Raw genomic sequence first — 26,328 nt, 5'->3', positions numbered from 1 at the left:
GAAGCAGGAACAGCTGGCCGAGCCAGCCAATCACAGCCCACAACTAGCCCAGTGACAGAGCTCGCCACCAATGACAAGCGACCTGTCACCCCCAGTGGGCGGGGCAGGACCGAGTAGGCGGAGCACAGCTTTGAGTTACGCATACAGTAGCCACTCAGAGACGACTAGCAGCACGCAGGCGGGGCTGACAGCCCGAGCGCAGGAGACAGGCTGGTACAGTAGCCATTAGGAAAGCAGGTGAGGCGTGGCCGCCACTCGCCAACCACAAGGCGGAATGAAGTGACTTGTTTATCGAGAGAGGAGTCTGCCGCAGGGCTTGACGGGAGTTGTAGTCGCCCAAGCCTATTGGTTCCACAGACGGCAAGAGGAAAGTGCGTTGCAGAGGACTACAACTCGCAGCAAGTGCGGCGCGGAGTTAGACAGGACGTGGAAGGAGTGCAAAAAGCGGAGAAAGAGCACTATGGCACATGGAGTTGGGGAGTCCGTCCAGGTGTGACAGAAAGGAGCGAAGCAGTAACTGTGAGCGGCCACCAAGTCACTCACCCCTCTTCCCCCTCTCCCGGCTCTTCATCAGATACCGGCAGCTGCAGCCGTCTCTTCCCACACAGCAACAGCAAGAGCCCGTCAGGCTCCGCCAATCAGCGCCCCGCTCGGCTCTGGCGTCACGGCAAGCATGGGAAGGGCCAAGCAACCGGGATCCACTCACGGCCCGGCCCGACCACGCCCCCTCTGCCGGCGCGTGCTGGGGGATGGTTGCTAGCTGATGTCACCGCAGCGGCGGCACATTGGCTGGCGAGAAGATAGGCGGCAGCCAATGGCCAGTGGTAGAGGTGACGTCGGGAAGCGTGTTGCCATCAAACTGGAAGGAGTGGGCGTGTCGCTGTGGACGGCTAGGGACTTGTTACACACATAAGGGCGTGGCGTGCTGTAACCAATGAGCTCGCCCCCGTGAACATTCAACCAATGGCTGCGCTGGAGGCTGCAACTTTTTCTTACAATCAGGAGTTTCATTAACCAGTTTGTTTCCATGTGAAGAAAACCTGCTCAGTACAGAATATACTCTATTAAAACACAGCAATAATGACAGATAGAGCAGGCCAGCAAGTAGCACAGGTATAACAGTGGGAATAATAATACCTTATCATCAAGTAAGATAATTTATTATTCTAAAAAGTTTAGAGATCATGCTTCTTGCAGTCACATTTCAGTAGCACCTACACCAGGGGTCTCAAACTCAATTTACCTGGGGGCCGCAGGAGGCAAAGTCAGGATGAGGCTGAGATTTCAAACAAAAAAATCCTCAAATGTCATTATTAACAGTTTTAATTATTTCTTCTGAACATGAAGTGTCCTACCTTATAGTTCACTTCAATGCTCCCATTACAAGTAATCCGCCGTGTCCCCGCCGCAAAACGAGGGCTGCAGTGCCCCCAAATCGCCCGGGGGCAATCCACCGGCATTTCCTGGAAGGGGCAGAGCTTTCAGCTTCAGCTCTGCCCCTGCTGATGTCAATCGCGGCAGATCGCCGCCTCTGCCCGCCCCTCTCACTCTTCCTTCACAGAGAGGGGCGGGGAGAGGCGGCGATGCGTGCGGCGATTGACGTCAGGAGGGGCAGAGCTACAGCTGGAAGCTCTGTCCCTCAGCGCAGTAGTGGATGTTTGCCCGAGGGATTTGGGGCCCTGCAGCCCTCGTTTAGCGACGGGGATGCGGCGGATTACTTGGGAGCACTGACGCGAAGTATAAGGTAAAATAGTTTGCTTCCGTGTCTCTTTTGCTGGCGCGGGCCACAAAATATTGTACCGAGGGCCGCAAATGGCCCGCGGGCCGCGAGTTTGAGGCCCCTGACCTACACCTTTCTGCTGAGATGCTGCAATAGCTTTACTGAAGTATCACTGGTCAAAAAAATGATCACCTCTAAAGGGCCTTGCATAGGGCTAAAAACACTACCTCCTTTCTGCCATCCTAGGAATATTAGGGCAACTAATTTACATTTATCCAAAAAAGAGGAGAGACACCTGTGCACGTGTCTTTACTCTCTAAAGGCCTGTACAGACGCTAAAGTAATGTCGTCCCACAGGGATTGGATCCATCCCATTGCAGGGATTAGGTTGTGAGGACCCTTGTTTTGCTCTTGGGGGTGGGGAGCGGCATGGGAGTAATGGCATGGCGGGAGAGGTAAGTGGGGGAGGACAATGTTATTGGTCGTAGCTCAGCCAAAGTGATTTGCCAAGATGTATCGCTAACTCAGTTGATGAGGGGCTACCATACACATGTTGTATTCTCGGTAGAGGCAGTCGTTATCGTCCGCCTCAGCCAAGTTTCATCTGCCGTCTGTACCGGACTAAAGAGTTATTTTACAAGAACAGCTGACAGCAGCGCAATTTACTAGTCGGCCACTCCTGTTTCTGTGCAGCGCTGCATGCGCCCAGCACTTGCAACAACCACTGCAACTCTGAACGCTACATGCAGTGGGGTTTTTTCACCAGGCATTAACCGCAATGCATGTCAACCACTGACCTGCATGTGGTATGATTGCTTCCATTCGGCTTTCAACTGAAATTGCCCAAATTGGAGCAAAGTAGTGGCAACTAGCAGCTCTATTTGCTTGGATGGAATGAGGCTGCACTGCTCCATACACCAGTAAGGGTAGTAGTGGTGCTGAGCTGTGTGTACCACTCAAGCCTCTGCCTGTATGAACAGACCCGAAGGCCTTAATATTATGCAGGAGAACAGAGGCGCCAAAAGGATAAAAGGAAGCTAAATGAGCTTAAAATCCAAATTCTTGGTAAATAGAGGAGGTAGTGGTGGACTTACCTCCTCCAAGTAGACACACAACGACTGTAGTAAAGACAGTCAATATATTTTATTTATGAACTCCAAATATGCAACGCGTTTCACAGGTTTGGAGCTGCTTCATCAGGCAATAACAACGGAGCAATAGCATATGTGGGCAGTAGAAGAGGATCATCCACCAGGTAACCTAGGCAGGTGCCTGGGGCCTAGTGGGTGTCAAAGGGCCCATCTGCCACCTTTGCGCTCTCTCCACTTCAGCTTTCCAAAAGGACCACAAAAGGGCCCCAAATTTACTACCTTACCTAGGGCCCCATTACATCTTAATGCCTCTTTGATTCAGTGGCAGCTGCACGTCCCCAGGCTCCTCTAACCTCAGCACCTTGCCGCTCAATCCCTACTTCCGCTCCCCATGTCCAATCACAGTGACGGGGAGATAGACGGGGGAGCTCCTCCCAGCAGCATGCCTGTGCATGGCCTCCCCAGCTTCTTATTGCTTTCCCATCCCTCCCAAACCCAACTCCTCCAACCCCCCAACTGCTCAGAGAATTTACTATTCGGGAACATCTTGAAAAAAAAAGCTATGCTGCCCATTTAAGTTTGTTGTTGGTTTTACTTGGAATTTCCAGGCCTACTGTATTAAGGACAGGTTTGCTTTCACTTCATTCAGTTTGGTGAAAGTCCATGTTTAGTTTTTAAAAAAACACCTCCCTACCTTGTTTAGAGGTTGTACTGACTAGTTGTGGGAGGATGGGAGGGTATAATACAAAAAAAGAAAAATGTGGAATTAGTATGCCATTAGTATTTTCCCTGATTTATGAAGTATAACTGCTTATCATCATGCCTCACTTCTGCTTCCTGTCTTTTTCACTTATTGATTTGCCCTATTAGCCTCCTGAGTGGTATGCCGACACTGTGTCGGGCATGCTGCTCTAGAGGTTTTAAAGAGAGTCTGAAGCGAGAATAAATCTCGCTTCAGACCTCATAGATAGCAGGGGCATGTGTGCCACTGCTAAAACGCCGATATCCCGCGGCTTAACGGGGGTCCCTTCACCCCCAAATACCCTCCGTGCAGCCGGGGTGCGCTTCTGCATTGGGGCAGGGCTAACCGCCGCAGCCCTGCCTCATGCGCGTCTATCAGACGTGTATCTCCGCCTCTCCCCCGCCCCTCTCAGTCTTCCTTCACTGAGAGGGGCGGGGGAGAGGCGGCGATGCGCGTCTCATAGACGCGACTAGAGGCAGGGCTGCAGCCGTTAGCCCTGCCTCCAGGAAGACATAATATACGACCAAATATACGACCAAGTTTTGCGGGGGGGGGGGGGTTTGGGGGTGAAGGGACCCCCGTTTAGCCGCGGGATAGCGGCGGTTTAGCAGGGGCACACATGCCCCTGCTAACTATGAGCTCTGAAGCGAGATTTATTCTCGCTTCAGAGTCTCTTTAATAGCCTCAGGAGTCCCCCGGGTGAAACCTATTAAATTAATTGTAATCTGAACATATTATCTAGCACTAGGCTAGCTAGTATTGGTGTCCGGCACCCCCCGATCACCCTTGATCCAGCCGTTTATACATTACCCACCCTAGATCCAGCGATCGCCGCAGCCTCCCACACAGCTCCGGTGTTCTCTATGGGGAGGATCGGGACTGCGCATGACATCATGTCGGTGACGATCCTCCTCATAGAGAAGAGCGGAGCTGTGTGGGAGGATGCGGCGATCACTGGATCCAGGCTGGGTAATGTATAAACGGCTGGATTGGGGGGATCACGGGAGATCGGGGGATGCTGGCCACCAATACTAGCTATCCTAGTGCTAGCTAACATGTTCTGATTACATTTAATATGTTTCACACAGGGGACAGAGGCTACAAAACCTCCTGAGCGGCGTACTAGTTCCTCACATGGAGGTTATTAGCTTCTTAGCCTAATGGCCTGAGCCCACTGACACAGTTGTGTCCTCTTTTTAGTTACACATCGGTGTTACAGATGCTGAAACGTGGACAGAAGCAGACACAATTGCGTCAGTAGGTCCAGGCCCTAACTGAAGTGATACACCATTTTTTTAATTTATTTTTTTTTGCTTTTGTTTGGAGTATGTAATCCAGAGATTCTTAAAGAGGAACAACAGCGAAAAAAATCAATACATTGCAAAGTGAGAAGTTAAACAATAGAACAGAGATCAAGAAATGATTCATATTCACCATATAATTTATTCATATTGTTTGATCCGCAATCAGCCTGGACGTCATCATCTTTACTACTGGCAAAAAAAACAGACAGCACCAACTGCTATTATCTATTACCACACCCCTTAACAATGCGATAGGCTAAAAGGTTATTTTAAAGTTAGACATATGCACAGAGGGAGATACTGCTTGCTTGGCAGTTGAAAACAGCTTATATTCCCCACAATGTAACAAGGCTCACAGACAGGGAACTCTCAGGACCTAGGTCATGACATCACACTGTGGGAAAGGTTTTACCACAATACCAGCCATACAGACCCCTCTGATGATCTATTTGATAAAAGGTAAGGATTTCTCATGGAAGAAGGGGTATCAGCTACTGACTGGGCTTTTTAAAGGGAACCTGAAGTGAGTAAAATTATTTAAAATAAACACATGAGGTGACTTCAAATGAACATTACATAGTTACCTTGCCATCAGTTCCTCTCAGAATCTCACCATTTTCTTCTGACAATGATCCCTCCCAGTTCTGACAACATTTTGTCAGAACTGAAATATATCAGTTATATATCAGTTTATGTCAGTTATAGCTGAGAGGACAACTGATGTGCCAGGTGATGTCTATGTTTCCCTATGGCTCAAGTGGGTGATATTACAGTTTAACAGTGTGCTGACCAGGAAGATGTTATGGGGTAATGGCCATTTTCAAAATGGAGGACAGAGAATTCCATGAATCACAGTGGTCAAAAAGGACACAGGAGAGGAGAAAGAGATTGAGGAGTAGATTACACAGGAGGTAAGTATGACTTCTGTATGTTTATTTTGACTTTTAATTTTCAGTTCAGGTTTTCTTTAAGGTGTTGTGTTTCATTGTGGATTTGCTCGTTGGTTGCACAGGATCTGTTGGCAATCGCCGCTGGCATAGGGAACTCAAAACGAGATTGGCCTTGATGCTGGTTGTGGAACTATTAATAACTAACCTATCTATAGATACGTGAAACCAACAATCTCTATTTATATTGGAAGTTCTATGTCATTCCCCTGGCTTCATGTGACATGAGGTGGGTTTCTTTATATTTTGCTGTGTGGTTAATTGCCCCGCCCTGTTTCTTATACATATGTTAGTTATAAGCAGGGCGGTGGAGTTGGAGCAATTCTGGGTACACGGAGTCGGAGTCGGTGATTTTATAAACTGAGGAGTCGGAGTCGGATGATTTTTGTACAAAATCCACAACCCTGGTAAGTATTAGACTAAGGAGTCACAGTCGAAGCCATTTTGGGTACCTGGAGTCGGAGTCGGTGGTTTCATAAACTGAGGAGTCGGAAAATTTTTGTACCGACTCCACAGCCCTGGTTATAAGCCTGATTAAGTTGGTCACTATTTTTATTTCACTTTTGGGCCATTTGTTTATTTTTATTTTCTTTGCTTCCTGTTTAAGCCCACAAAGGAAGCAGAAGCATGATCATGTGATCACAATCAGCCAATCTGAGAAGTTCCAGTCAACCTGTCAAAAAAATCTCACATTCCTTCATTCATTTTCTGACAGTAAAAATTCTCCTATAGGAGCAGAAATTCAGACATCATGGTTGGCACTGATCATTTCTATGGAAAACATTCTACAATCCCACTGACGATGAACTAAAACAGTCTAACCTATCAGAGCTTTTTCTTTTCAATGTAAGATAAAGGAACTGAAGAACATCCATCTTATTTCATAGATCTGCTCAGAATGACTCATGTGGACATCATAATGCTGGCCTTGGAAATCTGTCAGCAGTTCAACTCAGAACCTGGATCTGACCAACGAAAACCATTTTTGCAGTAAGGTTTGTGTATATATGAATTTAGACTTGTATCACCATAGCAGGAATATTTATGCCACGTAGGCGCATAATACAATTTGTATTATCCATAACATAATTTGCATTATACTGTATAATTTGTGGTAGATCAGGCCAGGGGAGTGACTATAAACCATGGTCCTGCAGTCAAAATTGCATAGGACCTCCCTCCCTAAAAGTATGTTAAAGGAAACCAGAGATGAACACTTTGGCACAAAATAAACATATCCCCCGATAGATTTTACTAAATAAATGCTATATCTGGTATTTTCCCTGCTCTGGTGTGCCGTTTTTGTGGGTTTTTTTAATATAACGCCATGCAAAACACAGTTCATCAGCAAAGCATATTATTTAGTGGGCTGTGTGCAAAATGAAATAACCATTTCTAAAAACCGCTTATGACTAAGAAATATTGATTTAAAAAAAAAAAGTTTTTCAATATAACCTTACATTAGCAGCCCCTCCCGTCTCATCACAGCTCTCTGTGATGCTGTGAATATACAGAACAGAAAAGCTGAGCCAGAAGGGGGCAGGCTTGGGCTTGAAAAGACATCAGAGAAGACAGACTCCGCTATAATGATTCCTAGGGACTTAAATACACACCTTGAATACAAATCTGATGCAAACTATGCACTAAACCCTACTCTAGATAAATTGAATGCAAACTGATACACGTGGATGCAGCTAGCCATATCTCCTGTGGTATCTTTGTACTACCTAATACATTGCAAAGCCATATGTTGGTCATATACTGCCGCTGCCAGTTCCCACCCCTCCCATTGGCATAGTTCAGGGAAAGGATGGTTGTGCCCAGTTCATATTTAATCAATATTTTGATCATGATTTCAATAGTAAGTGCCATAGTTTTAATAGATTTTCAGTATAGTCAAAGATTATTTTAAAGGACAACTGAAGTGAGAGAGATACGGAGGCTGCCATATATATTTATTTATTTATAAGCGATACCAGTTGCCTGGCAATCCTGCTGATCCTCTGCCTCTAATACTTTTAGCCATAGCCCCTGAACAAGCATGCAGTAGATCATGTGCTTCTGATATTATTGTCAGATCTGACAGGATTAGCCGCACGCTTGTTTCTGGTGTTATTCAGACACTACGGCAGCCAAATAGATTAGCAGGGCTGCCAGGCAACTGGTTTTGCTTAAAAGGAAATAAATATGACAGCCTCCATGTTCTTCTCTCTACAGCTGTCCTTTAAATCTGATATCTAACCAATTCAAAACGTGTTGTATGCCTACCTTAGGGATCGTTTTGGGGGTAAGTGGTAGCAACTGACAAGTACAGTATGTAGAAAACCTTGTCTGGATCCCCATTCCTGGGGGGCTGAAGAATGATAAGGAACACATGAGGTGTCTGCAGACACAATAGCTATCCAGTGTTGCTTTTCGCCAGGCCAGGCCACAGTCACACATTGCTAGGTTTCCTGCAGACTGTGGCAGCCAAGCACAGCCAGGTGTGGGAGGGGGATGCAGTTGTGCAGACAGAAAGAACCTTGCCTCACTGCTATTGTTATCCCCCTAGTAAACGGGTGCTCCCTCCCTATACTTTCCATTGCACAAGCAGCAGTGCTTAGCAAAGGTGAGTGTTCCTATTTATAGAACAGCCCACAGACGGGAATTGGTGAGAGCAATCAGACTCTCCTTGCGTGTCCGACTGTCCTCAGATGTCTGCAGAGAGCTGATCCCCCAGCACAGGGCTTAACTTTGGCATGGGAAGAATGTGAGAAGAGGAGAGAAACGCATAGCACTGTGGTAAGCATGCTTATCACCTGTAGGATTTGCCTACAATTTATAACCTATAATTGGCAGCCGCTGCCCACCGCAGCCAGGCTCTCTATGAACAACATTGTTCACCCCCCTACAATCTGGCTTCAAGAAGCACCACAGCTGTGAAAAAGCCCTTGTCCAGATTTGCAATTACCTGCTCATGGATACCTGAAGGATTTGTTGCAACTGCGTCATCGACCCCCCCCCCCCCCCCCGAACCCTCCCCCCGCAACCTCAGGTCAAAAGGCGCCAATAACTTGAACACCCCCAGAGTCCAAATAAAAACCTTGGGAGCCAGAGCTTTCTATCATGCTGCCCCTACCCTGTGGAATGCCTTGCCAAACTTAATCAAGACAGCTCCACCCCTGGACACATTTTAATTAAAACTGAAAAGCCACCTGTTTAGTCTGGCATTAATAATCACATAACATTTCCCCTGTACACATCACTATATACTGATCTGAGACACACTTATGCACTTTGGGTCCTACGGGAGAAAAGTGCTTTACAAATGTTTTGTTGTTGACAGACCTCCCTCTGTCAAAGTAAGGACGGGGGCACACTAAAAATCACAGAGCACAATTGCATTGCTAGCGCTCTGTGTTAGCACTTTGGAAACAAATTAAGCTACTTTTTTGCGTGACTAAGTTAACTCATATGCTATGTATTGGAGCCCAAACACTCACAAAATGCTGCCTGTCAAGCTTTTGCGATTTCCAAAATCGTAAGCGCTCCAATAAGCTCAACACCATAGACTTACACTAGCAAAGTTTCAAAGCTTCAAAACCGCGACCAAAATCACTCTAGTGTGCCCCAACCCCAAGAACTGCTGCGAAGGAGATTATCAGTGATGTAACTAAGAAGCTATGGGCCCCGATGCAAGTTTTACATTGGGGCCCCCCAAGTATTCTATACATAACAATTGATACGGTGCACCAAAACCTGCCAATGGCAACTACAGTGTCAGAGGTGCAAGAAGGGAATGGGGAGCAGCTTGTTATTGATTACCACTGTTCAAAATATCTATAGAAGTGATTATTATGAGCACAGGACCAATAGAGAGCTAATACTGCAGTTGAGGGAAGGCCCTGATGCAGTCACAACCTCAGCACCACCTATTGCTACGTCCCTGGAGATTATAATGAGTTACTATATTTAAAGAGACCCTGAACACTCATTAAAAATGAAATTGTGACTTACCTGGGGCTCCCTCCAGCCTACCGTAGGCTGCAAGGTCCCCCAGCATCCTCCTGGCTCCTCTCCCAGTCCCTGTTGGCGGCTCTATTATGGTACGACTTCGGCCTGTAATCATCAGGCCTGGGCTGGAGGAAGCCCCAGGTAAGTCACAATTTCAGGGTCCCTTTCATTAATGCATGGCTATCATTTTTTGTTGAATGCCAAACAGGATTGAAAGGTATTTTTTCATATTTTTACTGTCTTTAGTGTAATGTCAGCTGGGACAGCCAGGGTGTGGTTGCAGTAGCTGTGAAGCTAACCTCACTAGTGTCATACAATACAATAAGGACCCCTTCACACCTGAGCAGGAATCGCGCGATTCCCGCTCATGGCAAACCGCTAGCGGTTTTCTAAAAACTGCTACACATTGTAGCAAGTGGCAGTGTTCTCACTGCCGCGTTTGCGGTTAGTGATAACCGCAAACGCGCTGCATGCAGCGGTTTGGCAGCGACTTGCGATTAGCGATCATGATTAGCGTGCAAAGCACGCTAATCGCGATTGCTCCAAAACCGCCGCAGTGTCCAGTGATTTTTTTCCATGTTAATCGCGGGAAAATCAGTCCCGCAAAACGCCAGGGGTAATCGCCGGCGTTTTGCGATTATAAGTGTGAACGGGCCCTGAGGGAGATTTGTAAAGACTAACACCAAAAAAAGAAACTGGAGCAAAAGCAAATCATAAAAAAACCACAACAAAACATGCTATAGTTGTTAAAGCAAATCCAAGCTAAAAAAATATTTTGACTTTAGCATATTGCACCAACAGCAGTGTAAAAGCAAAGTACAACATTACTACCTAGCTAAACCTCGGCCACTGTTGGAAAATTCTGATAAGTGGGTTTCTGGATCAAATTTAGCTTACCACCATCTTAAAAACACAAATGCAACATCAAAAACACAAATGTCACCTAAAAACGCAAAACACAAACTCAACATCAACTGGTTTGGGACTGCCGATAGGTAAAACTATGTTACACTAGTGGCTGCCTAAGCCTGAATTGGTGTAGTTTAAACCCTGGCAACTCTTGAGTACACAACGCAATAGCGTGTCCCCGTCAGCACAGCTTTCATTGGATCACTGTCAGCAAATAATAATGATCAGGAAGCGATAAAAGCATACAAGAGAAATAGTTAATTACCATTCCCCCTCCAGGTCCACGTTGAATTGGGGGGAATGATGTAATTCAGCTCCAGCTATTGCTGGCAGCCAAATTACAGTGTTTTATAAGTAACTTCAGCTCCGTCTTCTGATGGCACCGAAGTTACTCACTGTTACCGCTATACCCATAATTCCTATTACAGTCTATGGTGGTGCCGGCTGCGCCCAAATCCCCTGCGCTATAATCCACATGCTTGGCGATAAGCACTTGCGATCTTGGAACCAGGAGAGCCGTGGCGGTATATACAGTGGTTTGCAAAAGTATTCGGCCCCACATTTTGTCATATTACTGCCACAAACATGAATCAATTTTATTGGAATTCCATGTGAAAGACCAATACAAAGTGGTGTACACGTGAGAAGTGGAACGAAAATCATACATGATTCCAAACAGTAAAAAAAAAAATAACTGCAAAGTGTAATAATAAAGTGTGTAATTATTCAGCCCCCTGAGTCAATACTTTGTAGAACCACCTTTTGCTGCATTTACAGCTGCCAGTCTTTTAGGGCAATCGCGTTTCAATCGCGTTTCAATTTCCACCATGCGATTGCGATTGCGATTGAGCTACTATACTCATTATAGTCCAGCTCAATCGCATACAAAACGCGGCAAGACGACGATTGCGCTTTGACCAAAATCGCATCGCAATCGGATCGCACTAATGGAAATTGCTGCTGCAGTTTCCATTAGTTTAATGTGCCTTGCGATTTGCGATCAGAAGCAAATCGCAGGCTAGTGGAAAAAGGCCCTTAGGGTATGTCTCTTCAGCTTTGCACATCTAGAAACTGAAATCCTTGCCCATTCTTCTTTGCAAAACAGCTCCAGCTCAGTCAGATTATTATTATTATTTAGTATTTATATAGCGCCGACATCTTCCGCAGCACTGTACAGAGTATATATAGTCTTGTCATTAACTGTCCCTCGGAGGAGCGCACAATCTAGTCCCTACCATAGTCATATGCCTATATTGTGTAGTGTATGTATTGTAGTCTAGGGCCAATTTTAGGGGGAAGCCAATTAGCTTATCTGTATGTGTTTGGGATGTGGGAGGAAACCGGAGTACCCGGAAGAAACCCTTGCAGATGTTGACCTGGCTGGGATTCAAACCGGCTAACCACTACGCCACTGTAGATGGACAGCGTTTGTGAACAGCAGTTTTCAGATCTTGCCACAGATTCACGATTGGATTTAGATCTGGACTTTGACTGGGCCATTCTAACACATGAATATGTTTTGTTTTAAACCACTCCATTGTTGCCCTGGCTTTATGTTTAGGATCGTTGTCCTGCTGGAAGGTGAACCTCCGCCCCAGTCTCAAGTCTTTTGCAGACTCCAAGAGGTTTTCTTCCAAGATTGCCCTGTATTTGGCTCCATCCATCTTCCCATCAACTCTGACCAGCTTCCCTGTCCCTGCTGAAGAGAAGCACCCCCAGAGTATGATGCTGCCACCACCATATTTGACAGTGGGGATGGTGTGTTCAGAGTGATGTGCAGTGTTAGTTTTCCGCCACACATAGTGTTTTGCATTTTGGCCAAAAAGTTCAATTTTGGTCTCATCTGACCAGAGCACCTTCTTCCACATGTTTGCTGTGTCCTCCACATGGCTTGTGGCAAACTGCAAATGGGACTTCTTATGCTTTTCTGTTAATAATGACTTTCTTCTTGCCACTCTTCCACAATGACCAACTTTGTACAGTGCACGACTAATAGTTGTCCTATGGACAGATTCCCCCACCTCAGCTGTAGATCTCTGCAGCTTGTCCAGAGTCACCATGGGCCTCTTGACTGCATTTCTGCAGCGCTCTTGTCTTGGTAGGTTTACAGTTGTGCCATACTCCTTCCATTTCTGAATGATCGATTGAACAGTGCTTCGTGGGATGTTCAAGGCTTTGGAAATCTTTTTGTAGCCTAAGGGCCCTTTTTAATCAGTTGATCTCAGTTAAAATGGAAAGAAAACTGATTTTCAAAGTAAGTCCTATGTTTTCCTATGGCACCTTTCACACTTAACGCGTTTTTAACTGAAATCTTTTTCACAATGCACTGCTATGGAAAAAACGCGTATTAACGCATACCAACGCGTACTAACGCACACCAACTGATTAAGTGTAAAAGGACCCTAAAGGGCGGATCGCTCAGAAACAGCCGTATCAGTCTGACGACAGAGCGTACACACGCCGGACTGTCGCTGGCACGCCCACCCAGCGGGAGGCAACGACGGACCCTGTTTGCTATTGATGCCGGCGACGATCGCACTAGAGGGACACATGCGCCCTCTAGTGGTGTTTCATGTAGCTACCACTCTGGTAGCTTTACATGAAACACAAAAAAAAAAATTAAAAAAAAAAGGATTTTTGCCATTTTGGCAAAAAAAATTAACCGCCAGGAGGGTTAAAGACCAGGCCATTTTTCACAATAAGGGCCACTGCAGCTTTAAGGCCTCGCTGCAGGGCCGTACAACACAGCACACAAGTGATTCCCCCCCTTTTCTCCCCACCAACAGAGCACCCTGTTGGTGGGGCCTGATAGCTCCCCCAATGTTTGGGTTTTTTTGTAAATATTTATTTGTTTTATTTTTAAATAAAATTGTGTATTTATTTTTGCAGTGGCCCCTCCCTCCCCCCGCCAGCCTATCACTGTGATCGGCTGTCATAGGCTTCAGCCTATGACAGCGGATCACCCCTGAGCCAATGGAGGGGACAGCCATGTCACACGGCTGTCCCTAGTACAGCACTGCCTTAGATCTCAGCACTGTACAGGTTTATTAGATGGCGTCTTATTAGTTTCGCCATATAACTTTCTCCCAGCGGCGAGACTGATGACTCTGCTCCGTCATTAGCGCGCACAATCTCCTGCAATACCTGCCCCAAGGACCTTACGCCGATCTGCGCTAGACGGTCCTGGGGCTGCCGCCGCGGCCACGCCCATCCGTGTGACGCGGTCGGCAAGAGGTTAAGGGCCCTTTCACACTGACATGGTGCATCACAGCCTAATGAAACCCGATGGGGAATACTTCCCAAGTTGCAGTATGCTGCGCCGGCAGTGCCCAAATTAACTCTAAGGCATATCTACGTTACTGCGATGGCCCGGAAGTCATGTCAGTCTATGGCGACTCTGAATTTATCTAGGAATAATGGTAAGGTCAGGAAGGAATTTTTCCCTTTTGGGGCTAATTGGACCATGCCTTGTGGGGTTTTTTTCGCCTTCTTCTGGATCAACAGGGGTATGTGGGGGACGGGCTGGAGTTGTACTTTGTACTGGTTGAACTCGATGGACGTATGTCTTTTTTCAACCAAAATAACTATGTAACTAACTATGTAACTAAATAATATTTCAGCTCACTTATTTTGTTTTTATGTGCACAGTATATAAAAATACCTAATTTCAGAGTGTTTTTTACAGGGACTGGGAGACAGTGAGTGTCAGCATTTCCTGCCAGTCGCTAGTTTAGTGCAGGTGTTAAAAATGAGTAACAATAGTGACTTCTCTGTGCTGCTTATAAATCTTGAAGCAAGATAGGAGTCTAGTCTCATAGCAACAGTACTCTAATCAAAATCCCCATTAGGAGCAGTTTTGGAAATGTTTAGCTGCCTATAAAGTGCAATGCAAAGGTAATTTTAGTAACAATAAAGTTTTATTCCAGTCTTGTTGAAAACAACCATTCTTCTCAAGTTAAGGATCCAAGTTCAAGTTAGGAATTTTCAAGTTAGGTATTTTTAATTACTATTTCAAATGTGTTACCTTGGATGTATCTGCAGAGACAGCTACATGCATAGTTCAGCCTTCCTGGCAGCAAAGGGAGGTACTTGGAGGGGGGGTGTCAGTTTTTTGTTTAGTACAGCTGTTGCTCTTCAACAGTTGCCGTGTAGTTTGCTGTGTGCAGCTAATTAAATATACAGGAAGAGGGGCATATACAAGAAGGGGGATGGATGCCTGAGCAAGATTGATTGGATGCCACTGTAAACGCATAGCATTATTGTCCATTTTGAATGACAGTTATCACATATGTGTGCATACCTATAAAGTATTAGAGACACAGGATCAGGATGACAGCCAGGCAACTTGCATTATTTAAAAGCAAACAAATACGGCAACCTCCATATCACTTTCACCTTGGGTTCCCTTTTATGAGGACGAGTGGTTTATACCCCGCTAGTGACCAGGCGATTTTTTTGCAATTCAGCACTTCACCACTTCTGGTAGTTTTATAACCTGGTGTCATCAAGGCCCCAGTGGACTAAAGTTCTCAGTGTTGTGACCTAAATTTATAGTAAACTAGTATACAAGGCTCATGGCCACCAGTACAAACCTATATAGGGGCTAATTTATCAAGACAGGTGCAGCAAAAGTGAAGCCACAGCTCAGAGCAACCAATCAGAATCTATGTACTTAAAGGGAAGTTTAATTTTATGTTACAAAATTGCCATAGACTTAGGTTTATGCTGCCTCTTTTGTGGTTTGAAGTGACACCACTTTATTGCTCGGTTATACAACTTAGCACCAAAATTAATTTTACTTCCTTTTCTTGCCACTAAGGGCTGGTGCACACCGAGCGGCTTTTTGGGCGTTTTCAGATCCGCTTGCGGCTGCGGATCTGCTTGGTCAATGTATCTCAATGGGGTGGTGCACACCAGAGCGGCAGGCGTTTTGAAGAAACGAAAAATGCCTGGGTGAGGCATTTTTTGGATTGTGGATGCGTTTCTGCCTCAATGTTAAGTATAGGAAAAACGCAAACCGCTCTGAAAAACGGCACTTCAGAGCGGTTTGCCAGGCGTTTTTGTTACAGTAGCTGTTCAGTAACAGCTTTACTGTAACAATACAGGAAATCTACTATACCAAAACCGCTAGACAAAACCGCAAAACGCTAGCTGAAACGCTACAGAAAAAGAAGAAAAAGCGTTTCAAAATCTGCTAGCATTTTGCGGATCTGCTAGCAGGTTTTGGTGTGCACCAGCCCTAATAGAGCATTGTATTGGTGGTCTCTGATTGCTGCTGCAATTTTTATTTTTATTTTTTTATTATTATTAATTTTAAAAGTTTTGGGGTTTTTTGAATGAAAAAATTATATTTTTCTTATATGCCCCTCCCCCCCCCCCAATTGGCCGTGACTGCAATCCATACACTACATGATGCATACATGTATGGGATGAGATTGTGAGCCACTCCAGGGGACAGTTAAGTGACAGGGCTGTCCTCAGTACAGCGCCGCGCTAGATTGCAGCGCTGTACACATGCTAATTGAGTTATTGGGATTTTTTTCTTTATTTCAGCCTGCCAGCTCCGACTGTGGCTGGCAGGCTGATGATGGATCCCCTCTTTGTTAATGTGCATTCCCTGCTAATCCAGCCCACCGCACTTTGACACCAATCAGCGTTAGGCAGTCCCCAGAGAGCCACGCTCCCACCGCCCATCGGCGTTAGGTGGTCAGAAGCTGGTTAAAGGACAACTGAAGCAAGAGGGATATGGAAGCTGCCATATTTATTTCCTTTTAAGCAATACCCATCGGTGTTAGGTGGTCAGGAGCTGGTTAAAGGATGACTGAAGCAAGATGCAGGGCCGGATTTGTACTCTTTACCGCCCGAGGCCACTGTCACCAGCCTCCCCCTTTCGGTATAGGTAGTAAAATGACCCCTCCCCCCCTTCCCTCCAGTATAGGTAGCCAGATAACGCCCTTAATTCCTCCTTTTCCCACCCCCCTTCAGTATAGGTAGCCAGCTTGCCTTCACAGCACAGCAGCCATCAGTGTCACTCATAGCTTCGCTCATTTCCAGTGCAGAAGCTTCCTCTTCCTTTCCGTCTCCAATGCTGCCCAAATCTATAGCCACTGGCCACAATGCAAACGTGCACGGAGAGCAAGGTGGCCGCTGCACAGGCTACTGGCAGCAGAGTACTGTTCTCCCTACATTGCAGCATTTGCAAGCTTGCACCTGTTTAGCCTGCTGCTTTGGTGCCCTTGCTCCTGTGGTGCCCTAGGCCATGGCCTAGGTAGCCTTGCCCTAAATCCGGCCCTGGCAAGAGGGATATAGAAGCTGCCATATTTATTTCCTGTTACGCAATACCAGTTGCCTGGCTGTCCTGCTGATCCTCTGTCTCTAATACTCCTAGCCATAGACCCTGAACGAACATGCAGCATATCATGTGCTCCTGACATTATTTTCAGATCTGACCAGATTAGCTGCATGCATGTTTCTGGTGTGAGTCAGACACTACTGCAGCCAAATAGCTCAGCAGGGATGCCAGAAAACTGGTGTTGCTTAGAAGGAAATAAATATGGCAGCCTCCATATTGTTCTCACTTCAGTTGTCCTTTAACATTCAATTACATTTTGAGTTGCATACCATTGATACATGACAACAATTTTTAAACAGAGGTGGAATCTCACTTCAAACCACAAAAAAAGTCAGATGCAGCATAAACCTAAGTCTAGGGCAATTTTGTAACGTAAAATGAGACTTCCCTGATTAGCCCCTATATAGGTTTGTACTGGTGGGCATGAGCCTTGTATACTAGTTTACTATAAATCTAGGTCACAACACTGAGAGCTTTAGTCCACTGGGGCCTTGATGACACCAGGTTATAAAACTAAGAGAAGGAACAGGAATATTCCTCGCATTGCATTTCTAATATAGGCTGCAATATGTCTGCTAAGGCTGGTAGTCATCGGCAACACACCCTTTTTGCTACAGAAGTGATTCCTGCAACAAGTGCTCTGGTTGGCTGGAGCACAGGGCAATGGCAGCCTATGGAAACACAAGTAAAAACTAAGTTGCAAGTACTGAAGTCTGCTTGGCTGTTGTCAGTTTTTTTGGGCCAGCTTTATTAAACGTACTCTGACATTCTTTGTTAACACCGCATATAACGCCGCCTATTTTGCTCGGTTATTTTTTTCTACTTACGCTGCATTTTGCTCTTGAATTGCAGCCGTCACGAAGCACGTCCTGTGGTCTCTACAGTCACAGCAGTCGTTCGGCAAGGATAGAAAATGCACGGTGCTGGAAAAGCGTGCAAATCTTCCCTCTAGTGGCTGAATCAGGCAAGACGTGGTTCTAAACATACAAGTAAGAAAAAATGTTGAACATATACCGTTTCCCCAAAATTAAGATATCCCCCGAAAGTAAGGCCCCGTTCACACTTGCGGTTCGAGTTCGCAAGTGTCCGGGTGTCCGGGTCCGGGGGCCGCAAAGAGACCGTACGGGTCTCTGCGGTGGCCACAAGTTGCGGATCCGGAATGTATCAGTTCCGACTACAATAAAGTAGCCGGAACTAGATACATTGCAGTGCCAGAAAGGCACCGCAAGCATGGGGGATACCGGCGTGTAGTCCGGGCCCCCCAAGTGGCATAGGACCGGTGCTGGAAGCATCCGGTCCTATTGCCAGTGTGATGAGAAACATCCGTTTCTCATTGCACAGCATGGCCGCATGTTCGGGTCAGGATCCGGCCCGGGTGTGTGGGCCGGATGATCTGGACCCAGAAAAATAGCGCATGTTGGGAAAGTGTCCGGAGTCCGGATCCGATCCGGCTCCGTTCTGTACGGAACGGACGCATGTGAACGTCCGCAGACTTTGCATTGCTATGCGGAACGTACGTTCCGTTTGTACAGTATACGGTCCGGATCCGATCAGGCGAATCCGGACAGCGAACGCTAATGTGAACCAGGCCTAAGACCTAGCAGGAATTTCGAGCATGCTCAAAATATAAGCCCTACCCCGAAAGTAAGCCCTAGCAGCAGTAAGGGGGGAAAAGTATGGCAACGTGTGTTATTACTGGAGCTCATGATCTAGTGGGCAGGACCATGGTTCCGTCATTGGGCTGATCACTGTGCTCAGTGCTACTCAGCAAGTGCATTGATTGGCCCAATAATGGAACTGCGAGACCATCGGTTCTAGTAGAAACACAAGTTGCCGTACTTCTTCCCCATACGCTGAAGCTCAGGGTCACAGTGGGATTGGGTTGGGTAAAAGAAGAGGAAACATGGGGGACAGTGTGGCATGGAGCTGGGCGTAACACGAGGATGCAGGGGGACATTGGAGGACACCAGGAGGATATGGGGAATAGCGCAGGACATGGAGAACAGAGCGGGGCATGGGACACCGGAGGACGGAGATAGAGAAGGACACGTGTACAGAGGGGGACACCTGGAGGACACTAAAGGTACACGGGGACATGGGCACACAAGAGGTGGATCCAGCACAGAAAGAGGCAGCATGGTGGGGAAGGCAGAAATATAAAGACATCCCCTGAAAATAATACGTGAACCACCCGCACACGGGAGAAAGAATTCCTATTCGTTCGATGTATACATGCGATAGCATGTTTTTTGTTTATGCACTGAAGTGTCCCTGCGGGCTCATGTATGTGGGCAAGATGACCAGAGATGTAAAGACCAGGATACAGGAGCATAAAAGCTCTATCCGATGATTCAACCACACCAAACCCAACACTCACACCGCAGTGGGCAAACATTTCCATGCCCTGCCCCTTGGTCATGGGGTGTCACAGGTGAGGTGGGTGGTGTTGGATCATGTTCCACCGCTCAGCAGTGGGGGAGATAGGGACAGAGTACTGTTACACAAGGGAAGCGAGATGGATGAGGAAACTGGATTACATCTCACCCAGAGGATTAAATGATATGTTTAGCTTAAAATGCTTTTTATAAATTGATGCTAATATGATATCATTCTCTGTTTTCTCCCCTAGGTATTGATGCCATGTCATCGATTGGTGGGTGGTGGAGAGAGGGAACCCTTGTAACCCTGGGGCAGTGAGTCTCTGCTTATAGTGATTATTAGCTGGCTGAATACGCGAATATGCATTTCATATGTATTGAATGCTAATGTTGCTTATACTTATGTTTGCTTAGGTATCTTTTTGTTTGGGTAGACATCTTTGTATGTAGTGACCAATATTATAGTGTATCCCTTAGGGGTTAATGATGTTACCTCACCACTACTGGTCAACTGACCAAGTGGGTGGGGTTTCCTGTTATGGGTGTGGTGCACTAGAGATCATAAGCGGTTGTGCTGTTGGGGTTGCATGTACACTTGAGAAAGGGGGAAACCCTGAAATATGTTGTGTTAGCCACCTGTGGAATAAACTACAGTTTATACGCCTTTTGAGTGCCCCCTTCTAAGTGTATTGACAAGACAAGACAAGACAAATAACATTTATATCGCGCTTTTCTCCTGACAGACTCAAAGCGCCAGAGCTGCAGCCACTAGGACGCGCTCTATAGGCAGTAGCAGTGTTAGGGAGACTTGCCTAAGGTCTCCTACTGAATAGGTGCTGGCTTACTGAACAGGCAGAGCCGAGATTCGAACCCTGGTCTCCTGCGTCAGAGGCAGAGCCCTTAAAGAGAACCCGAGGTAGGTTTGAAGAATATTATCTGCATACAGAGGCTGGATCTGCCTATACAGCCCAGCCTCTGTTGCTATCCCAAACCCCCCTAAGGTCCCCCTGCACTCTGCAATCCCTCATAAATCACAGCCACGCTGCTGACAAACAGCTTGTCAGAGCTGGCTGTGTTTATCTCTATAGAGTCTGCTGCTCTCCCCGCCTCCTGCAGAACTCCAGTCCCCGCCTGAATCGCTTCCCTCCCTGCTGATTGGAGGGAAGGGATGGGGCAGGGATCGGAGCTATGCAGGAGGCGGGGGAGCAGCTGAGACTGACACTACAGATGTAAACAAAGCCTCACAGCACGGCTGTGATTTATGAGGGATTGCAGAGTGCAGGGGGACCTTAGTGGGGTTTGGGATAGCAACAGAGGCTGGGCTGTATAGGCAGATTCAGCCTCTCTATGCAGATAACATTCTTTAAACACACCTCGGGTTCTCTTTAACCATTACACCATCCAGCCACTTTACACCATCCAGCCACTATGTATTGGAATTACCAGAGAGTGAAAGTGGTGACCCACTTGAAGGAACGAACACCGGCGTACCAGGCTGTTAGCCCTGGGAGAGGGCCTGCTCCAGCACTTGTTTGACTCCCATGAAAATAAGCCCGAGCACATCTTTTGATGCCAAAATTAATATAAGGCACTGTCTTATTTTTGGGGAAACGCAGTATATACAGTAGACCAGCTTTTCTCAACCAGGGTTCCCTAGAACTCAAGAGTTCCTTGAGGTCTTTGCAGTGGTTCCCTGGCATTTTCCTCTCAGGTTAAGGCAGGTTAGGAAATTTTCACTAGTAACTCTTCACTCATTGTATGCTCGCCCAGAATGAGATAGGGTGGGGGGTGGAGTATCATAGAGCACATGTTACGTAAGTGATGGACCTGTTGACCATGCCACTGAAGTGAGAGTGTTCCAAGAGTGCAGGGTGTAGGTACTTCACCAAAGCACCCCGTAAGGTACGATGGAACTTGGCTGCCTAGTGCCCACCAGGTCACGCTCATACTAACTCTAACAGTGGCTAAGAGAACACACAACGCCACGATTTGGAGAGGTAAGTATAGTTGAATAGAGTTGGGAAAACAAGCTAGATCCAGAGGCAGGCTGACAGCTTCAGAAAGATAAACGAGCCAGGGTCCGGGCAGGCAGTGGACTAACAATCCAATAGTCGGGGCAGGCAGCAGATGGGATAATCAAGACTAGCTGGGGTCAAAACCAAGGAGTGAAGATCAGGAATAGTCCAAAGAACAAGCCGGGTCACAACAAGGAAGCAATACAGGGGAAGGCAATGCTCAGCACAAAGCCAGGAAGGTCCACTTTAGCTGAAAGAGGATCTAGCACTGAGCTATCGGGGAAGCTGCCTTTTACAGGCAGAGCCCTGCTAATTGGCATGGGTTTACATGCGCCACGCATGCGCGTTCACGTGTGCCAGGCCCCACACATGCAGAAGCCGTTAACACGCCACCCCTGACCCGAAGTACCAACCCCTGGCCGGGGATCCATATGTGTACACTCCAAAGTAGCCAGAAGTTGCAGCAGGCTCATGGACAGGTAAGACAGACAGCACACTATAATAGGGGTATTTTATGAAGAAGCACTAAATTCTAAGTCAGGACAATAAGGAACACATTAATAAAAAAAAAGCAATAGAATAGGAAGGCAATATAACGAGCAGCACCATAATAAGGGGTAGTGTAGTAAAGAGTACTGTTATAGGGGAGCACTATAAGTGTGGGGTCTATAGGAAGAAACACTAACCTGCTACTATAATAAGAAACTGTAAGGTAGAAACATAGAACGGGGCTAAAAAACAAGGCAGTTACAATGAACAACCACACACACTATCAGGGGCGTAACTAGAAATCACTGGGCCCCCCTACAACATTTTGGATAGGGCCCCCTCCCCCTGCACACTGAATAGGGACTGTCTACAAATCATTTGTCTACAAAACTTTGTATGATTTGTTATCAGTGGCTGAGCAGATGCAGTCATTAGAACAATTGTGGAGAGAGAGCAGAAAGTTTTTCTCTCTTTGCCCTTAGTAGGCAGTCTCTCAGACCGGGGCCCACTGTGGCTTCTGGGCCCCCTGCAGCTGCATCCCTTGCAGGGTCTATTGTTACGCCCCTGCACACTATGCATCCTGAAAAATAAATTCCTCCCCCCCCCCCCCCCATGCAGGGGTTCCTTGAGATTCAAAAGTTATTTCAAAGGTTCCCCCAGAGTAACCAGGTTGATAAAGGCTGTCGTAGACACTTAGTTATTCAGAACTCAGTTAACCTGAACTCTCAAGTAGCTAGTAAAAAAAATTCTGGCCTTGCAGGATGTACAAAGTTTGATTAACTAAGCATTTTTAGTGGTGATATCATCATTTCCGGAGGTATTTGCTCATTTGCATATGATTTATCACCAAGGTGAATTCACCAAGCAATCTGTTTTCATTTTACCACCGGCGGTGCTAAAATAAAGACTGTTCTTAAAGTGTACCAGAGACGAGTTAAATTCAAAGTTTTATACATATCTGTATAGTACTGCACAGGCCGAAGAGAGATGGAGAGAGTGCACTGCACTTGCGCAGATTGGCCGCGGCTGGCCGAAGTTACGGGATCCGGTACTGGAGCTGGAGAAGGCTGAGGACAGCGGCGTGGGAGCGATCCGTGCGGATGGGGCTGGAGGAAGCCCCAGAGATGTATAAATCTTTTAATTTAACTTCTCTCTGGTTTCCTTTAAAGTACAGACGGAATTCATAAATTACAGTCAAAATTCGTAAAATAAAGCATGTGTGTCAATTCAATAGTGCTCTAATATGTGGTAATAAAGTCTAGACCTGATCTTATTTATCACCACTCTCATCCTGTTCTTATGTTACCTCAGCTGTGGATAGACAGAACGGTGTGGAAATGAAGCCTTCTGAGCATGTTTTGTACATTTTTTAAAGGCTACAGAGAAGGTGGCAGAGAAGGAGAAGGGTCTGTGTAATTTCTACAGGAATATTTCCACCAAAGACAGCTCTGAAAGATTATAGTGATGTTGAACTAATTACTAAATAACAATTACCCAGATCAGTGCGACAAGTCCTTGTATGTGTGTATGAGGCTGAGGGGCCTGTGCACAACACTACATTGCTGATCAAATTTCAGCGACAAAGCTCAGCAGAAGTTATTTTGCGGTTTGTAAAATATCACCAGTGAGGAAATAGTATCACAGTCTTGGTGGATTGAGCCCATATTGTAATAAAGCTGTGTTACATGATAAGTTAAGTTTTTCTTCATTTGTCATTATCCAATTAATTCTATCTATTATATATCACAGATATATCCATCCAGATAGCCTGCCCTGCTGTCGCTGAGCCGAGCAGGTGATCAAGCATGATCCCACCGCCTTCCGTTAGCCAGGAGATCAATGAATGGGAACACAGTTACCATTCATTGATCTAAGTCCCTGTATGAAAGACCGACTGTTAAAATGGATTTAGAATAAAATAATTCTTAGCAAAATGTACCACCCAAAGAAAGCCTAAATGGTGGTGGAAAAAAACAAGATATAGATCAATTCATTGTGATAAGTAGTGATAAAGTTATTAGGGAATGAATGGGAGGTGAAAGTTGCTCAGATGCATAAGGTGAAACAACACTGAAGGCTAAAGTGGTTAATTAGGGCCGTTTCCGTTTGAGCAAATTCACTGCATGCAAACTCAGACGGGGAAACGCATCCTATTGAAATCATTGGGGTCCTGCAGCATTAATGACCCTTTTAAAGGACAGGCCCGGGGTAAAAAAACAAAAACAAAAGAAGATCTACTTACCTTGGGCTTCCTCCATCCCCTGGCAGCCTATCTGTCCCTCGCTTCCAGCCGGTGTCCCAGGGTCCCCTCCATTCAGGGCCAGATTTACCATAAGGCACTGTAGGCACATGCCTACAGGCGCCTAATGATGGGAAGGCAGCTCAATCCCTTCCCTAAGTGCCTCCCTCCCTCCTTCCCTACGCAGAGTCCTGATGAGGGTGTGAATGGGGGGTTACTCACCCAGCTCTTGGCATTCCACTGACAATATCTACCTTCAGTCAGCGGCACTTCTAGCTACTTATAACCAAGGATAGATCTAGATTCCTAATAGCCTGGAAGGGCAGAAGACACCTGCAATGGAGGGGACCACGGAACACCGGCTAGGAGTGGAGCTGCGGCGAGGGAGAGAGGGCTGGAGGACACCCAAGGTAAGTAGAATTTTTTTAACCTTGGATTTGTCCTTTAAGTACATTTGAGATTCTGTTGTACTGGTCCAAGCCTGAAAAGAGTATAAAAAATGCAGTATCAAGTGGAATAGGTTGTTGGTGAGCTAGATTGTTGTCCTGTATGCAAGGTCATGGCTTTGCCCACACTCACTGGCCAATTATGGGCAGTACGGTGGTGTAGTGGTTAGCGCTCTCGCCTTGCAGCGCTGGGTCCCCGGTTCGAATCCCAGCCAGGGCACCATCTGCAAGGAGTTTGTATGTTCTCCCCGTGTCTGTGTGGGTTTCCTCCGGGTATTCTGGTTTCCTCCCACATCCCAAAAACATACAGATAAGTTAATTGGCTCCCCCTTAAATTGGCCCTAGACTACAATACATACACTACATAATACAAACATAGACATATGATAATAGTAGGGATTAAATTGTGAGCTCCTTTGAGGGACAGTTAGTGACAAGACAATATATATATATATACTGTACAGCGCTGCGTAATATGTTGGTGCTATATAAATACTAAATAATAATAATAATAATTGTTAACAGAAATAGCTATTCAGTCAATCGGTCAGATCGTAGTGAAGACAAGTTGCTGAAGTTCAAATAGAGTATCAGAATAAGGAAGAAAGGGGGTTTAAAGAGGAACTGTAGTCAAAATAACAAGGAATAACATGGCTTATTTGTTTACAATATGAATTTATAGATTATTTAGTCAGTGTTTGTCCCGTGTAAAATCTCTCCTGATTTACATTCTGAAACTTATCATTGTGACATCTTTAGTTCTGCCAGGTGATCTGTGCGGAATGTTCGTTTCTGAGAGTTCTATGCACAGAGGGGGATATTGCTTGCTTGGTAGTAGAAAAAAAGCCATTATTTCCCTCAAAGCAATGAAGTTCACAGACAGCAGACTGACAGCACCGTGGTCCTGACATCACACTGTGGGAAGGGTTTCACCATCAGCCTGACGATCTATTCAAGAAAAGGTAAAGATTTTTTGTGAGAAAGTGGGGCTGCTGATTGGATTGAATGATTGCAGATTGGTGCCAGAGTGGCTGTTCTGAGTATTTCAGAGACTGCTGATTTATTAGTATTTTTACACACCGTAATCTCTAGGATTTTCAGAGAATGGCCCTATCAAGAGAAAATATTCAGAGACCTGGAGAAGCCAACTGTAAAATATGGATTAGTCCGTAATGATCTGGATGTGCTTCAGCAACGCTGGAATCTAGCAGATTTGTCTTTGCAAAGAATGCATGAATCAAGCGACATACAAGGTTATCCTAGGAAAACATTGCTTCCTTCTGCTAAGACTATGTTCTCCAACTCCAGCAGGACAATGCTCCATGCCGCACAACCAGGAGAATCGGGGGCAGGATGCAGGATCACCAAATCAAGAGTCTCTCTTGGCCAGCCTAATCTCCACATTTATGCTCTATTAAAGAGAACCCGAGGTGGGTTTGAAGAATATTATCTGCATACAGAGGCTGGATCTGCCTATACAGCCCAGCCTCTGTTGCTATCCCAAACCCCCCTAAGGTCCCCCTGCACTCTGCAATCCCTCATAAATCACAGCCACGCTGCTGACAAACAGCTTGTCAGAGCTGGCTGTGTTTATCTCTATAGTGTCAGTCTGCTGCTCTCCCCGCCTCCTGCAGAACTCCAGTCCCCGCCTGCATCCCTTCCCTCCCTGCTGATTGGAGGGAAGGGACGGGGGCAGGGACCGG

At 46.2% G+C, this 26,328-nt stretch overlaps 1 protein-coding gene and 1 long non-coding RNA gene across 6 annotated transcripts in view; one reads left to right on the top strand and one right to left on the bottom strand.

Annotated features, from left to right (window-relative positions):
- CIC (capicua transcriptional repressor) overlaps positions 1 to 17,946 on the bottom strand; it is a 276,377-nt gene extending 258,431 nt beyond the window's left edge. For 3 of the 4 annotated variants that reach the window (XM_068241497.1, XM_068241500.1, XM_068241501.1), the window contains exon 1: positions 544 to 682. The gene's annotated coding sequence lies outside the window, so the exon portion shown is untranslated. Of the gene's footprint in view, positions 1 to 543; positions 683 to 17,885 lie in introns of those variants that run through there. The other variant, XM_068241499.1, reaches the window with a different exon arrangement.
- On the top strand, positions 193 to 26,029 carry LOC137521776 (uncharacterized). 2 transcript variants are annotated; one of them, XR_011022201.1, is made up of 6 exons: positions 193 to 1,113; positions 6,692 to 6,794; positions 17,911 to 18,047; positions 19,688 to 19,751; positions 25,385 to 25,587; positions 25,718 to 26,029. It is a non-coding gene; the product is annotated as an uncharacterized lncRNA (long non-coding RNA). The 2 variants fall into 2 exon arrangements; XR_011022200.1 differs by having other exon boundaries at positions 6,692 to 6,799.
- The last annotated feature ends 299 nt before the right edge of the window (positions 26,030 to 26,328 follow it).

The sequence above is a fragment of the Hyperolius riggenbachi genome, chromosome 6 (assembly GCF_040937935.1).
Source record: "Hyperolius riggenbachi isolate aHypRig1 chromosome 6, aHypRig1.pri, whole genome shotgun sequence".
In the NCBI taxonomy this organism is placed as follows: domain Eukaryota; kingdom Metazoa; phylum Chordata; class Amphibia; order Anura; family Hyperoliidae; genus Hyperolius; species Hyperolius riggenbachi.
Note: the sequence above shows the minus strand (reverse complement) of the source record. Positions and strands in the feature narration are given on the sequence as shown.